We start from the raw sequence: 15,993 nt of genomic DNA on the forward strand, positions 1-15,993 counted from the left end.
ACATGGCATGTGTAAGCAATTTGTTAATAAAATTCGGTATGCCACTTAATAATAATAATAATGAAAAACATCTCTGCTATTTACAAAGAAATGGATAGGGAGTTTAGGGAGTTTCTCTGTTTTAATTCATACTGCTGATTTATTTAAAACAATAGTATCTCTCCGAATCTTGAGTTGGCTTCAAAGAAAATAATACATCACTATAAATGTCAGCAAAGCACAATGTTAAATAAGATTCTTCTAGCAGTCACTAAAAACATATATGCTGTGTAGAAGCAGATCTTTCAGAACGTCTGCATTTTCGTTTTGCAGTTTGTAGTCCAGGCAGAACATGAAGCTTTTCTCTTGAACAGCAGAGGTCTCTAGAATCCAGAAGTCTCATCCCTGCATTTTGCTTTGATCATGCCATCATTTCCTTCTTAGTCACTTCACACGCCTCACTTGCTTTTCTCTTGTAGTCGGCACACTTTTGCACTCAGGTCTTCAATATGTACTCAGCCACAATACACTCAAGAAGCAGTATCAGATTACTAGATATGTGTGTAATTACTAAGGACTCATCTGCACCACACAGTACATTGAAAGCAGTTTGACCGTTTTAAAATCCTACACAACATCCTGGGAACTGTAGTTTTAAGGGTACTAAGAGTAGAACTATCCTATGCCCCTCACAGAGCTAAAGTTCCCAGTGTGGTTTAACAACTGATCCCACTTAACCAGCTGACGGGGAACTGAAGCTTTGTGAGGGATCTCCTAACAACTCTCAGCACCCTTAAGAAACTACCTTTCCCAGGATTATTATTTTTTTGTGTGGGGGGGTGTTAAGTTGTGGGTGAACATATCAGACGACACAGCGATTCTTCAAACAGCTCTTCTTTATTCAGATGCCAGAACAGAACTAACTGAGGAGCTCAGTCAGCCTGCTTATATAGAGCTCCAGAACAATTGCAACTGTTGCGACTTTCTAAAACTACCCAATCACAGAACGTCACTTTTCGATTCTTCATTTGCATACAAACTATCCAATCACAGAATGTCACTTTCGATCCTTCATTTGCATAACTATCTACAGTATCCCCCTGCTGGCCCAGGGTGAGAACATCAGTACATAACAGGGGGGAGCCATGACTTCAGGATGTTTTAAACACATTGTGCAGGTGGCGCCCAAGAGTGGTTGTAAATATGGCCAATGTTTGAGGATAATGGGATTTGTAGCCCAGCAATGTACAGAGGCCACAGTTCCCTGACCCCATGGTTACACCTAATGCGTAGTTTGGTTCTTCCCTTAACACAGGATATGGGCAGAGGGCCTTCTCGGTAGTGGCGCCCGCCCTGTGGAACATCCTCCCATCAGATGTCAAGGAAATAAACAGCTATCTGATTATTAGAAGACATCTGAAGGCAGCCCTGTTTAGGGAAGTTTTTAACGTTTGATGTTTTATCATGTTTTTAATATTCTGTTGGGAGTCACCCAGAGTAGCTGGGAAAACCCAGCCAGATAGGCAGGATATAAATAAATTATATTTTTTTTATTATTTTAACAAAACGTTACACAACACTGAAGCAGAATATGATTACCCAGAAGTGTTGCAGATATTCAAAGTAACTGGGGGTTCACTTCAATGCACAGACCCTGGTATTTGATGAAGAATATGATGCCCCCATTTTCAATTTTTTAAAAGCCTGTTTATCTCTTCTGGATTTTACAAGCCATGTCGCTGGGCTGAATGAGAGAACGGCTCCTCATTCCAAGCAACTGCAGCAAGCAGCAAGGAAGGTGGTTCATGGCCAGTAAGCTGAGCTATCCATGGGGATGGGGAAGAGAGAGAACCCCATAATGTTAAACAGGACAGGAAATGAAATGGAAACACTCATAGGCGAGAGATGAGAAACCCGTCAGGCCTCCAAATGTTGGACCACAACTCCCCATGCCTGCAGATACCAAGCGCCTGCCCTCCAAGTTATGGGGAAATGCAGTGCCTCTAAAAAATAATAATAAAAAAAATCCATGTTTGCTAGGTGAGCAGAGGGTTAAGACACAAGTTCCCTTTAAATTCCTAGAGGGCACTCTGTGAGGTCATATCCTCTGCTTGCCCAGGTGGGAAAGGTAACAACAGGAAGATAATCCTTAGCATTTCCTCTCACCTGGGGAACAGTCTGTTTGTCTTCCTGTAGCCATAGGGAAGGGATAAGAGGGTCAAAAACACCACCTTTGACCCTAAACCATGTATTTTGTCATCTAGAGGTATATTTTGCCTGACTTATTTCATGGCTGTTTTCTGCTTGAATTGCATCTGCAGCTTTATGTAAGTAAACAATTCTATTTTTTTAAGTATTCTTCCATTACAGACTTCTGTGCTGTTGTTTTGTTTAGAGGTATAAATAAAATAAAGGGGAAGAGCCAGCCTTCCTAAAGCATCCTGAATAATAATAATAATAATATAATAATATAATAATAATATGATATAATATAATATTTATACCCCGCCCATCTGGCTGAGTTTCCCCAGGTTTCTGGGCAGCTCCCAACAGAATATTAAACACACTATAAAACACAACAGAAAGCTTTGTCCCAAGTGTCCATGCTGCAAAGGGTGGTATATATTTAACTCTGCTAAACTAGACGCTCATCTTACTCAAGCAAGCAAGAGGAAGGTTAATTAATACATAATGCATCCTATCTTACTGTCCAAATCCATCCCGAGACAGGTAAGATCAGAACTGGCACAAAACCATCATTGCTATTTCAATTTATATCTCCCTTTCCTTCAGGCAATTCTAGCTGGCACACATGGTTCTCCCTCTGTCCATTTTGTCCTCGCAACTGCCCTAGGATAGTAGAGTTGGAAGAGACCCCGATGGTCATCTAGTCCAACCCCCTGCAATGCAGAAATCTCAGCACCAAGGCTCCCATCCAATTTGAAACCAAACTGGACCCTGCTTAGCTTTGCAAATGTGCCAGCAGTTTTATCGCTGCACGAGTTAGGCTGAAAGAGTGTGCTTGGCCCAAGGTCACCCAGAGAGCTTGATGGCAGAGTGAGGATTTGATATCTAGTCTGCCAGGCTCAAGTCCAACATACGAACCACAACACCACACTGGCTTTCAGCTCCAGGCCCCAGAGCTAACCAGAAGGTGCTTATATTTCCCCCTATCATTTATCTCCTTTTCAGCCTGTGAATGTTCGTATTTTCTTCCTCTTCCTTTTTAGTGTGCAGGAGTTCCCATACAAATTAGAAGATTTTGGGAGTTGTCACTTCTAGGCAGGGATGAGATGCTGTAGCTGCTAAATTCAGTTCTCTTTCAGAACTATTAACTGTCCACAAGCAACATCCTTTTTGCATTTAGTCTCTTGAAGGTTTTTGTTTGTTTAAATTCTCTCTGCATCTCTATCTACTCTTAAAAACCTTTAAATTTTTTCTTAACGCTGTGGCCAGTCTTAGGCCAGGACTTGACTCCCTCCTGGCTTCCGGGTAACTTGACAATCAATACTCAGGAACAAATTGCACAGTGGTTTATCCTCATGAACCAAGGCTGCTGTTTTTGGCTGGCTCAGAAGGGGGAGATGTAGCACAAGGAATGTCTCTGTCAGAACAAATTTCCGCTGTCAATTGAATTCTCCAAGGATTGGTTCAAACTCTGCTTTTTTTTGGTCCACACGACCAGTTCTGGGTAGGCGCTCGCATGGACAAACATAACGGATTAACCTAGCAATCAGAAAACCAGCAAGTCCTGTGGCTGCAATAGTTTAGCAGCCATAATCACAGAAGTGGCTTATTTGTAACTTTGGGGTGGGGTGGAGTGCAGAGTGTAATCTGGCGGTATAATCTACACCATACAGACATTCTCCCATGTCAGCTGAGATCTCCACAGGAACACCCACGGGCTTGGTTCACGGGATCCTTCTCTTCCAAAGATCACACAGATGTGGGGGCTATGTGTGTGTGATCTGGTGCTCACATGGAATACCTGGTTCACAAATGGAGTCTATTGGGCTGACTGGCGAAGGAGATATGCTTATGGGAACGTAATAAGCTGCTTTGTATTGTTCGTTTGTTTATTAGACTGGTTGGCTGCTTGTTACACTGAGGTTCCCAAGTGACTTGTGACACATTTAAAAGTGTCAACATAGATATGTTACAGTCAAACCTCGGTTCTCGAACGGCTCCGTTTTGGAATGTTTCAGCTCCCGGCCACTGAAAAAACCCAGAAGTAAATGCTCCGGTTTTTGAAAAAAATTTTGGAAGCCAAACGTCCGACGTGGCTTCCATTTGAGTGCAGGAAGCTCTTGCAGCCAATTGGAAGCCATGCCTCGGTTGTTAAACATTTCGGAAGCCAAACGGATTACGTTTGACAACCAAGGTTTGACTGTACAGTGGTACCTTGGGTTAAGAACTTAATTTGTTCTGGAGGTCCGTTCTTAATCTGGAACTGTTCTTAACCTGAAGCACCACTTTAGCTAATGGGGCCTCCCTCTGCCGCACAATTTCTATTCTCATCCTGAAGCGAAGTTCTTAACCTGAGGTACTATTTCTGGGTTAGCGGAGTCTGAAACCTGAAGCGTATGTAACCTGAAGAGTATGTAACCCGAGGTACCACTGTATAATAATGACACAGTCATACAAAACACTTGCAATTCCATAAAAAATATACAAAAAAATATATACGAAATATACAAAATGCATCACCGCCACAAGGAGCTTAGGTAGTGCACTAACGGCAAAGATACTAGCACCAAGTCACTCCATTGGATCATAGAATCATAGAATCGTATGGCTGGAAGGGACCCCGAGGGTCATCTAGTCCAACCCCCTGCAAGGCAGGAATTTCAACTAAAGCATCCATGATACGTGGCCATCCAACCTCTGCGTAAAAACATCCAAGGAAAGAGTGTCCGCCACCTCTCATGGGAATCTGTTCCACTGACGAAGAGCTCTTAACTGTCAGAACGTTTTTTCCGAAGGTTTAGTTGGAATCTCCTTTTTTCAAACTTGAAGCCATTGGTTCGAGTCCTACCCTCCAGAGCAGGCGAAAACACAAGTGTTCCCTCGTCCATGTGACAGCCCTTGAGGTTTTTGAAGATATCTCTTCTCAGTCTCCTCTTTTCTAGGCTAAACAAACCCAGCTCCTTCAACCATTCCTCATAAGGCTTATTTTCCAGAGCCTTGATCACTGAATTCTGTATTGTCAACACTGGCTAGCAACAGCTCTCCAGGATTTCAGACAGGAGACATTCCCAGCCCTGCATGAAGATGCCAATGACTGAATCTAGGAGCTTCTGATGCAAGACAGATGCTCTATCCCTGAGCTATGGCCCTTTCACTTTTCCTTCCACTTTCAACATATAATTGTGTTGCCATCCCCAACCAAATATACGAATGAGGGTTATGTCACAGTATGTCAGGCTTCAGGGAATCAGCTTCCTCCCCCTTTGGCAGTAGATAAGCAGAACCAGTTAGAAACTTTAATGATCACAGCGAGAGAACAAAGAGTCTAATTCCTAGGAATGGCGATGCTCCCAATTAAGGGTTTCTTTTTTTTTTATAAAATTTTTTATTGAGTTTTCACATTTTATAAACACAAACACACACACACAGACAAAGACAACACATATAAAGTTTCATATCCTTACTTTCCTAACCCCAGTTCTTGACCTCCCCCCACCCCCCCTCATACATCCTAATTCAATTAAATTAGCTCAGCAAGTTCATATCTCTCATCCTTTACATATTATTATTATATATATATATTTTTAAAGAAATACTTAATTCTTATTACTTGGCCAAATTTTACTTATCCAATTTTCTTATAAATATTAAATCCTTTTCTAAGGTTGACTCAAATTCCTTCCACGAATTTCCCTTTTATCTTAAAAATAGGTCATAATAATCAAACACAAAGGTCATAAACATTTTTTTTTTTAAATTCTTCCCCCCCCCCGCCCCGGTTTCTGTCCCTTCCCAATGTCCCCATGTCCACAAAAACAGTTTTTAGTCTGGATTCCTCACATCTGAGGCCTTTAAATCTCTGTCAGTCTCTCTCTGCCGATTTTGTTGGTAGCCTTCTCTGTTGGTCATCGGGTCTCGAAGGAGCTCTAGCTCAGTCTCGTCAGATTTTCTTCCATCCAAAGTACTTGGTACCAGCTGCTGCGAAAGGTCAGCTAATCTTCCATACTCAAAGAGGAAGCCCCAATCATATTTCTTGCTTCTTTTAAATTCAAATATTCCAAGTGTTCCAGGGGCTTCCTCCCTCCTCTTTCACATCTTTCGCAGATTTGTAATCCAAAGGTCTTCTTCTTTATGTTCTGACAATGTAGGCTTCTGGTTGGTACTCTCCATCTGTACTGGCCCTTGTTCCCTCTCCTCCTGTTCCGAAGTTATCTCTTCTAATTCAGCTGTAGATTTTTCCCCGGTCAAATCCATTGTGCATTCAGCAGAGTCACTTATTTTAGAGTTCAAGGTTATAAGTTGTTTGCTCATAGCCGTAGTCTGCTCCTGCAACTTTCCCACAAGAAAAAACATTCTTTCTATCTCTGCCTGTAGTTTTCCATCTGCAGCCATTGTAGTGTTTCAATGTTTCCCCAGGGGGATTCTGGTTACTTAATAGTTTTTCCCCAACAGTCCGTTACTTTGTTATTTCACTACTTTGTTCCCAACCAGTTTAATTCAAATATAACAAATTTAGTCCAGAAAGGTGTTAAATAATAAGATTTTTAACTTTCACTGCCCGTTTGACAGCTCCTTTGACAGCTGTCAAACTCCTTGTTCCTTTTTCTCCAGCTCACATACAGGACACTCCCGGGTCCGGGGGGGTTTAGACAAAGACTTCCAAAATTCCACTCTTACTCTCCAGCACAAATCTTCTTCTGTCAAATTCATGAAAATATTATCTTTTAAAAAACACCAAAAAGAAAAAACTCTCCACCTTAGTTCTCCGATCCTTGCTTTAAATCTTCTGTAAGCAGGGGGGTGCGGACTTCCCTTTAGCACATCCCCCGATCATACCGAATTCAAAGGTAGAAATTTTAAAGTCCAAATTCCATTTTACTCACGGATTAATTAAAGTCCGAATTTCAGGGAAGAAAGTCAGCGGTCTCCGGCCATGGCTCGCGGCTTCGCTCCACTGCAGTAGCGGTCCACTCACAGCACCACGCCGCTCCCCGTACCCTCTCCGCAGCCTTTAAAAAGGCTCTTCGTGGGTCGGGGGGGGCGCTTCCCAATTAAGGGTTTCACCCACTTCCTCCCTAGTCACCCCCGTCACCACCATGTCTTGTACCCTGAGCTTGTAACCAGTGTGCTGTCTGTGCTGCCACCTTATAAGCTCTTCTTGACCTTGGGCTGAATGCTTTCCAGAGAAAGTGAATCTGTTAACTCTCTCCCTCCCAATTCTTCTCCTCCTAGCCGTTCCCCATCCAGTATTTCCCAGCTTCTGCCTTCTGAACTATGTCCTTCTGCAAACCACTGTTCCAAATCTACACTGTTCTCCTGCTCCTGGGAAGATTCAGGATCGTGATCAGGAGCAGGGGGAGGGGGAGGCTCCCACCATTCTTCAGTGCAGCTCTCCTCAGCTCAGTCCCTGACATAGTAACATATGACCAAGACAGACTATGTTCCCACCTAGCACAATATTGACAACTTTGACTGCCTCAGTGTAGGTCTTTCACAAGATCTGCTACCTGATCCTTTTTATGAAAGTTGGAGATGTTTAATCAATAACCATATGCAAATGTTATGCAAATTATTTCATAATTTGCATCAACACATGTTGATCATCATAAGCAGATTTTAATGCAGACTTATTTTGCCCTCTTTTCCCTTTTGGGAGTCTTGATTGCATACATGCAGATTGACATTGTGTGAATGGGCACTCAGTCAAACGGTAAGAAACATAAAAGCAGTTAGGGCTTTGAGCTGGAGCTCCTATGCGAAAGGATGACCCTCAGCTTCAGAGCAGAGGATGACGAACCAATGAATTTACAGAAATGTCAGGAAGAAGGAGAATGACATAACCAAAACTTATGCAGGGTGTGTGTGGGGGGGGGGGGGGAATGGGACTCCTGAACATTACAGTGATAAAATAAGAAAATCATATTTACAGAGATGAATAATGATCAAAGACTGAAGTGAAATCAAACCGCAGAGCAGAGGGAGCGAGAGAAAACAGCAGGGGTGACACAGAGGACAGGGGGGGGGGGGGCTATATCTTTCCAGACGAACACCCTGAATCAAAGTGAAATGTACAACTAATTCAATCCACCCAAGATGTTTCAGGGGCAGCTCAGATGTGACGTCTCCTGCAAAGTTACTCCAGCTGCTCCACACACCGCCTTGCAATTCTTGCCAGGGAGTGAAGAATGGGCTGGCCGGAAACAAAGGGAAAATAACCCCCAAAGAACTCTCCCATGTCCATATGTATCTGTATCTGTATCTGTATCTGTATCTATATCTTTATGTAAACGGACCCCTGACATTAGGTCTAGTCGTGGCCGACTCTGGGGTTGCGACGCTCATCTCGCTTTATTGGCCGAGGGAGCCGGCGTACAGCTTCTGGGTCATGTGGCCAGCATGACTAAGCCACTTCTGGCGAACCAGAGCAGCGCACGGAAATGCCGTTTACCTTCCTGCCGGAGTGGTACCTATTTATCTAGTTGCACTTTGACATGCTTTTGAACTGCTAGGTTGGCAGAAGCAGGGACCGAGCAACGGGAGCTCACCCTGTCGTGGGGATTCGAACTGCCGACCTTCTGATCAGCAAGTCCTAGGCTCTGTGGTTTAACTCACAGTGCCACCCATGTCCCATTCTTCAACATCAACTTCGTTGGACTGGTCATGTTGTGCAGATGCCTGTTTATTGTCTTCCAAAGCAGCTACTCTATTCCGAACTTGAAAATGGAAAGTGTAATGCTTTCAACAAAAGAGAATTAAAGACTCTCTCAAGCCAAATCTTTAAAAATATAGTATAAACACCAACAACTGGGAAACACTGGCTTGCGAGCGCTCCAATTGGAGGACAGCCTTTACCAAAGGTGTTGTGGGCTTTGAAGACGCTCAAACTCAGAATGAGAGGGAGAAACAAGCTAAAAGGAAAGCACGTTTGGCAAACCCTCACTGTGATCAATTCCTGTCTGGAAACCTATGTCCCCACTGTGGAAGGACATGTGGATCCAGAATTGGCCTCCACAGTCACTTATGGACTCACTTTTAAAACTGTGTTTATGGAAGACAATCTTACTTGGCTACTAGTGATTGCCAAAGAAGGAAGATTTGCTAGCAATGGCACCATTCCTCTGGGCAGGAAGTATCCTTGCAGTTGTTGTTGCATACATAGTCTTTTCTGCTCCTTTTGTATTTCTGAACCTAAAATTCCTAATAAAAAAGCTTCTGTTTTTTCCACAAAAGTTATTTTAAACATTCCCTCCCAACTCATTATAAATCATTTTCCAATGTGCTTTCGTTATCTTGCACGTCCACCACATATGGTAGAATGTGCCCTCTTCAGAGAATCATTGTTTAAGTTCGCTGTGCAGATATTTGTCATATCTTGACACAGAAGGATATTTTTTTTAATTGTGGCAGCTAGTGTTACCATCTGATGTGCTAGCTCGACGGCTTGTGCACATAGTGGCTTGCACATGTTGTTCTTGTTTAGTCGTTTAGACGTGTCCAACTCTTTGTGACCCCATGGACCAGAGCACGCCAGGCACTCCTGTCTTCCACTGCCTCCCGCAGTTTGGTCAAACTCATGCTGGTAGCTTCGAGAACACTGTCCAACCATCTCGTCCTCTGTCGTCCCCTTCTCCTTGTGCTCTCCATCTTTCCCAACATCAGGGTCTTTTCCAGGGAGTCTTCTCATGAGGTGGCCAAAGTATTGGAGCCTCAGCTTCAGGATCTGTCCTTCCAGTGAGCACTCAGGGCTGATTTCCTTCAGAATGGATAGGTTTGATCTTCTTGCAGTCCATGGGATTCTCAAGCAGTGGCGTAGCATGGGGGTGCAGGGGGGGCCGGCCGCACCGGGCGCAACATCTGGGGGTTAGGGGTAGGGTTAGGGGGCGCAAATCCATGGGTTAGGGGGCGCAAATTACTTGCCTTGCCCCGGGTGCTGACAACCCACGCTACGCCACTGCTCTCAAGAGTCTCCTCCCTCTATTTTGCAGTGTGCTCGGAGGGCACTATGCCACCCAACACATGCGTCCTCGGAAGGGTTGGGACTAGCTGGTAGAACCATGCCACACAGACCCCTGGCATAGCTAGGAATATCTGCACAGAGCCGAAGCAGTTACTTCTCAATGTGCACGTTCAGGACATGTGGGTAAGCAGTCATCTGCAGCAACTGGTGAGGATTTTAACAGATTGCCACAGCTGAAAGATAGCTGATGGCTCAGGGGAGTGTAGAATGAAGACAACTTCCCACAACACCGAACTCACACCTCTGTAAGTTGCCACTTGGTAAATGGCGTCCATGTGACATAAACTTGTTTGAGAACAACCTTTTCTCACAGCGAGATTCAGAGCCATTAAATCTGCAATCCTAGACACATTTGCCTGGGAGTAAGTTGCATTGCACTCAGTAGGGCTTACTTTTGAGTCGACACATCAAAGAATGTGCTGCAAGACTGGTGTTCTAAACAAATTTATTCTACACCCCTCTGAAGACGATGGGACTTACAGTACACTGGAGTCAATGTGCCACAGCTTGCACTGTGAGTCTTACGACATTCCTCTCCCCCGTTACATGCAGCTTTTGTCAATTTAGTTTTCCTCTTCACACAAAAAAATTATTGCTCACATGATGACAATATAGTCCAATAGTTATTACCTCTGAGGAAAAAATCACCGCTGTTGTTATTTTTTAATAACGGTTATTACCTGACAAAATAATAGCAATGCCATTTCCCCAGCGGCAGTGTAATTGTGGCAAATGGTTTTTAAGGAAGCTCACGATGAATGACTGAGAGCCCATCTAAGAGAGTGGAACAAAAGACTCTTTAAAGTACAAAGTAGGTGGGTTTGAAGATTGCCATAGGTAAATATAATATTAATAAGCATTAGGGAAGGCATAAGAATGCAGAAATACCCCAATGCCAATCTGCAAATCAATAACTCGCCCACACTTTGGTTCCTATGCCCAATTCTAGCTGCCCCAAGTGACAAGGTTTGGAAAAGGCACAGTCATTTCCAATACAAAATGGACCCAATCCGGAAACCCAGCATGCATGTTATTGTGTAGGACAGAGGTTTTCAACCTTTTTGGGTCCATGGCTCCCTTGACCACCTATATTCTTTCTGCAGCACCCCTGTGGGGCTCAAGAGCCAGCAGCCCCTCCCCCCCTTTTGAATACCCTCCCTTATGGAGTGTTCCCTCAGCCTCCTCTCCTCTCCTTGAGAGTCCTCTGGGCAGCCTCAGCTGTCGCCCGTGGTCTGAGCTTCCCCTCTTCCCCAAAGAGAGGTGCCTCCCCACCCTGCCCTACAGGGGCCTGAGAAGCACCCCCTGGCCAGCCCCAAAGGCGCCATTCCCCTGGGGAGCTTGTAGCCAAGGCTGCTGCAACAAACAGCTGTGCAAGCCTTTGGGGGGCAGAGATGTGAGAGGACATCAGAGGAAGGGAGGGAAGGAAAGAGGGACAGAGGCCAATGTTGCCTGCGGCACCCCTGACCATCATGCAAGGCACCCCAGGGTGCCAGGGCACACTGGTTGAAAACCACTGGTGTAGGAAGATCTCCCCTTTGACAGTCGATGAGGGGGAAAGCACAGGAGAACTTGGGACCAAGTTTACTGGCATTAATTGTACTACCAGTGTGGTGTCGTGGTTAAGAGCAGTAGACTCGTAATTTGGGGAACCAGGTTCGCGTCTCTGCTCCTCCACATGCAGCTGCTGGGTGACCTTGGGCTAGTCACACTTCTTTGAAGTCTCTCAGAGCGTTTGTTGTGGGGGAGGAAGGGAATGTTAGCCGCTTTAAGACTCCTTCGGGTAGTGATAAAGCAGGATATCAAATCCAAACTCTTCTTCTACCATCTTCAAATTGTTTACTGGTTGCGTGTCCCATGCGTTGGTCTTTCCATGATTTTGCCTTGAAGCAATGTCAGACGAAATGGCCTAGAATTGAGCTCAGTGGTGGAGAGACGAAGAGCACACAGCATGAGATAAAAATGTTTCCCACATTGTTCTCTCTCCAGATACATCTATAATGGACACAACACACTCCAACTGTTCCTGTTTATCGCCTTGGCTGGAAAATATCACTTTCTCTTGTTGATGGATCCTTCAGGTAATTGAATAACGCTGAATCGATATTTCTTTCATGCACACTCACATGTTTGTGTGGTTATAAATGGAGAAAAATTCTTCCCAGACTTTTTTTCTTGCTCAAGAAACAACAACAACAACAGCAACAACAATAACAACAACTATACCACCACCACCACCACAACAACAACTATACAACAACAACTATACTGCCCTATACCCACAGGTCTCAGGGCAGTTCACAGGATGAAATTACAATATAAAAACACATTGAGAAGATTAATTTGGCATTTGATTTTAATCAGCTTTGTCATATTGCCCGGAGAAACATTATTTCCCAAATCCATGTACAGTGGTACCTCGGTTGTCAAACGTAATCTGTTCCGGAAGACCATTTGACTTCCGAAACATTCGACAACTGGGGCGCAGTGTGCGGTCGCCAAATTCAACTCAGAAAATTGAGAAATGTGCCTCGGAAGTCGTTCGACTTCTAAGGCATGTTCGAAAACAAAAGCATTTACTTCTGGGTTTTCGGCATTCGAAAACCAAAACGTTCAGCTTCTGAGATGTTCAACAACCGGGGTACCACTGTAATATGCACATTAGGGAACAGAAGCCTCATATCTGCTTCAGATGTCACAGAAAGAGCACTAGGTCATGTGCAGGATAGAGTCCATGGTCCGACCACTGTGCACTTCTGCCCCCTATTGCTTTCTTGGAGGTTCCACCCAGCACACAGAAATCACTATAATCCGATTGCCTTTGATCAGAACGTAATGATGTTGTTAAAATATTGCTTTGGAAATGTGGCAGCTGAAGCCCCTTCAGTTGTGGTGCTGCCGGCCCTACTGTTAGGGAAAATATGGTGGATGCTTCAGGCAGCAGACACTGGAGTGTGTGGAAGGGCAGCGGCAGCCGTCCCTTCTGAGTTAACTTCAGGCATTCTCCTCTGTCGGATGACAGGACAACCCCAAGCAGTTGTAGAGTCCCATGGATTGTGTGAGCAGCTTCAAGGAATGAAACCTGTAGCCCCTCTGTTGAAATTAGAGTGTGTCCAGTGCTGGGTTTTTTTGGGGGGGATGGGATGCAGGGGTACACATACTCCTAAACCAGGCATGGCCAAACTTGGCCCTCCAGCTGTTTTGGGACTACAACTCCCATCACCCCTAGCTAACAGGACCTGTGGTCAGAGATGATGGGAATTGTAGTCCCAAAACAGCTGGAGGGCCAAGTTTGGCCATGCCTGCCCTAAACATTTTATGAATCTAACGGTAGAAGAAACAAAAATTTTAATTTTTTTAGTTTCTTCTCTAGCATGATGAATCGTCAGTTCCCTTGCTACCCCTGATAGTGGCCCCATTTCTTGTCATGGTGTTTCCCAAGTCTCAGATGGAAATGAGCGTTTAATGTGTGAAGTAGGAGTTGGAATCTAGCACGGTGATTGGTCAGTTTTTTTGTGTTCACTGTATTTATTTCCCCCGATTTGAACTATAAAATGGTGATTTTCTTGAGTCAAAATGAGAGTACCCCTAAACATTTTTTTAGAAAAAAAAAAGAGCACTGAGTGTGGCTATTTGCCAGGAATTTTCCAAAGCAGGTTCTAGAACTGCATTGAAGCAAGGCAAAAACAGTTAATTGAGACCTTTGGCACCCCAGTCAACATGGCCAATGGTTAGAAATGACAGAATTTGTACAGCAGCAACTTCTAGAAGGCCAATGATTCTCCTGCCTTGATCTAGAGCAAACTGCTCATAAACTCTCAGAACTATTCCAAAATAAGCATTGCTTTATTTGAATTAAAAGGTAAAGGACCCCTGAATGGTTAAGTCCAGTCAAAGGCAACTAGGGGTTGCAGCGCCGATCTTGCTTTCAGGCTGAGGGAGCCGACATTTGTCCACAGACAGCTTTCTGGGTCTTGTGGCCAGCAGGACTAAACAGCTTCTGGCACAAAGGGACACCGTGACAGAAACCAGAGTGTACGGAAACGCAGTTTACTTGAATTAAGACACTTGGTGGTTTCCATTAGCCATAAGAACAGCTATATGTTTTATTTGTTCAACTGAGGCTGAGTACAGTACTTTTCGGAGGATCAGACCTTGAACACTTTTGTCTTGTATTACTGAAAAATTATTGGTGATGTGAGTAAAGCACCATTTTCGAGTGCTTTCGGACACATTTGGAAACCACTTTGCCTGAAAGTGTGTTGATGGATGTGCTTTGGAGAGTTTATCTTGTTTTAGTCAAGTGGCATTTTTGCTAGATGACGGCTTCCAGTCTGTTTCATAGCAGCCTTTAGACTTGACCCAGCTTCTGTTACGCGTCAGTCAAGGTCCAGGCCTCAACCAGACAAATATTCAGTCACCAGTTGCTCCTCAGCTCAGTGGATATGCTCTGTAATTTTCATTCAATTACTATAATTTGTGTGGAGAAAACCTACATCTCCAAACTATTTCTATAATGAACTTGAGCATTTTATGGTGATGGTCAAGAATAATAAACAGGTATTTTTGAAAGCCTGTTTGGAGAGCTTTCTTGCAGTAATCATTCCTAATCTCATTCCTAAATACTCGTTGCTCTTTTTATAGGACAGCAAAGTTGTTGTTGTGTTGTTGTTTTTTAAGTACTGTAGTGTATTAAACCTTCAGCAGTTGAAGAAATGTGGTGAACTATAAGGAAAACAACCAAGTTAGAAAAGGGGGAAGGAACTTGCATCAGAAAGTTGCGCAACTAAAAATTTATGTGCTGTTACAAATATACATTATTTGGATTCTTCTTTTCCATTCTAAAAAAATGCACCATTCTGCCATCTTGGAAAGGCCAGAATTTGTTTTTTTAACATCCAAATAGCACTACATAGTGACAGCGCTACAAAACAATATACTGTATTAATGAAAAGCTGCAAACATTAATACTGTACATGTTCTCTTCTTTATTCTCTTTTAGATAGACAAGGGTATTTGCCATAATTTTCTATGTAAATTGAGGAGGGGTTTTGTTATTTATTTATTTATTTACTTACTTACTTACTTATTTATTTATTATTAATTTCTGTTTGTTTTTTGTTTTTTATTAGTTTTATGTTATGACAATATGCAGCAAAAACATTATATATTAAATATCTTATGTAAAAAAAAAAGCAAAACAAGTGAAATATAAAATAACAGAAGGGGGGGGGGGAGAAAATATATATGAAAAGGAGTGAGGGACAGCATAACAAAACCTCCAGATTGCCATGAATAAATTAACAGGAAAAAATATCACCATTTATTTTGTCATTCCACAAATGCAAAAACAAGACCCACCTCTCAACAAGTTTGTTTTCAGGATTATTAAATATTGTGTTTCTCTCATATGCAAGTTTTATCATTAAGATAGTTTTCCTTAACCAATCAATTATGGTAGGGGATCTTCATTTGTGTGCAATATATATGGTGACCATTTTGCATGGGGGTTCTGTTCCTGTCTGCCCCCCAAAAAAGTTGATGGAGCGTGCGTAAGCCTCCTGCAAGTGAACTGGTTATGTTCCCTTAAATCCACTTCTGATGTGCAATTTATGTTTTCGAACAGTTAATACTATTGCATAGGCAAGGTAGGAGATGCATTTTGGATCTGGCTGAGGTTTCTCAAAGGCGCTCACGCCAAGGCCGCAAAATGCTTAATTCAGCTTTGCAGACCTCGCTGCATCCCAGACTGTATTACTTTTCAACTTCCAGCTGACTTGGTTAACCTTGTCCTTGAGCACGGAAGGAACCTC

Source organism: Podarcis cretensis (assembly GCF_951804945.1).
Source record: "Podarcis cretensis genome assembly, chromosome: 12".
In the NCBI taxonomy this organism is placed as follows: Eukaryota; Metazoa; Chordata; class Lepidosauria; order Squamata; family Lacertidae; genus Podarcis; species Podarcis cretensis.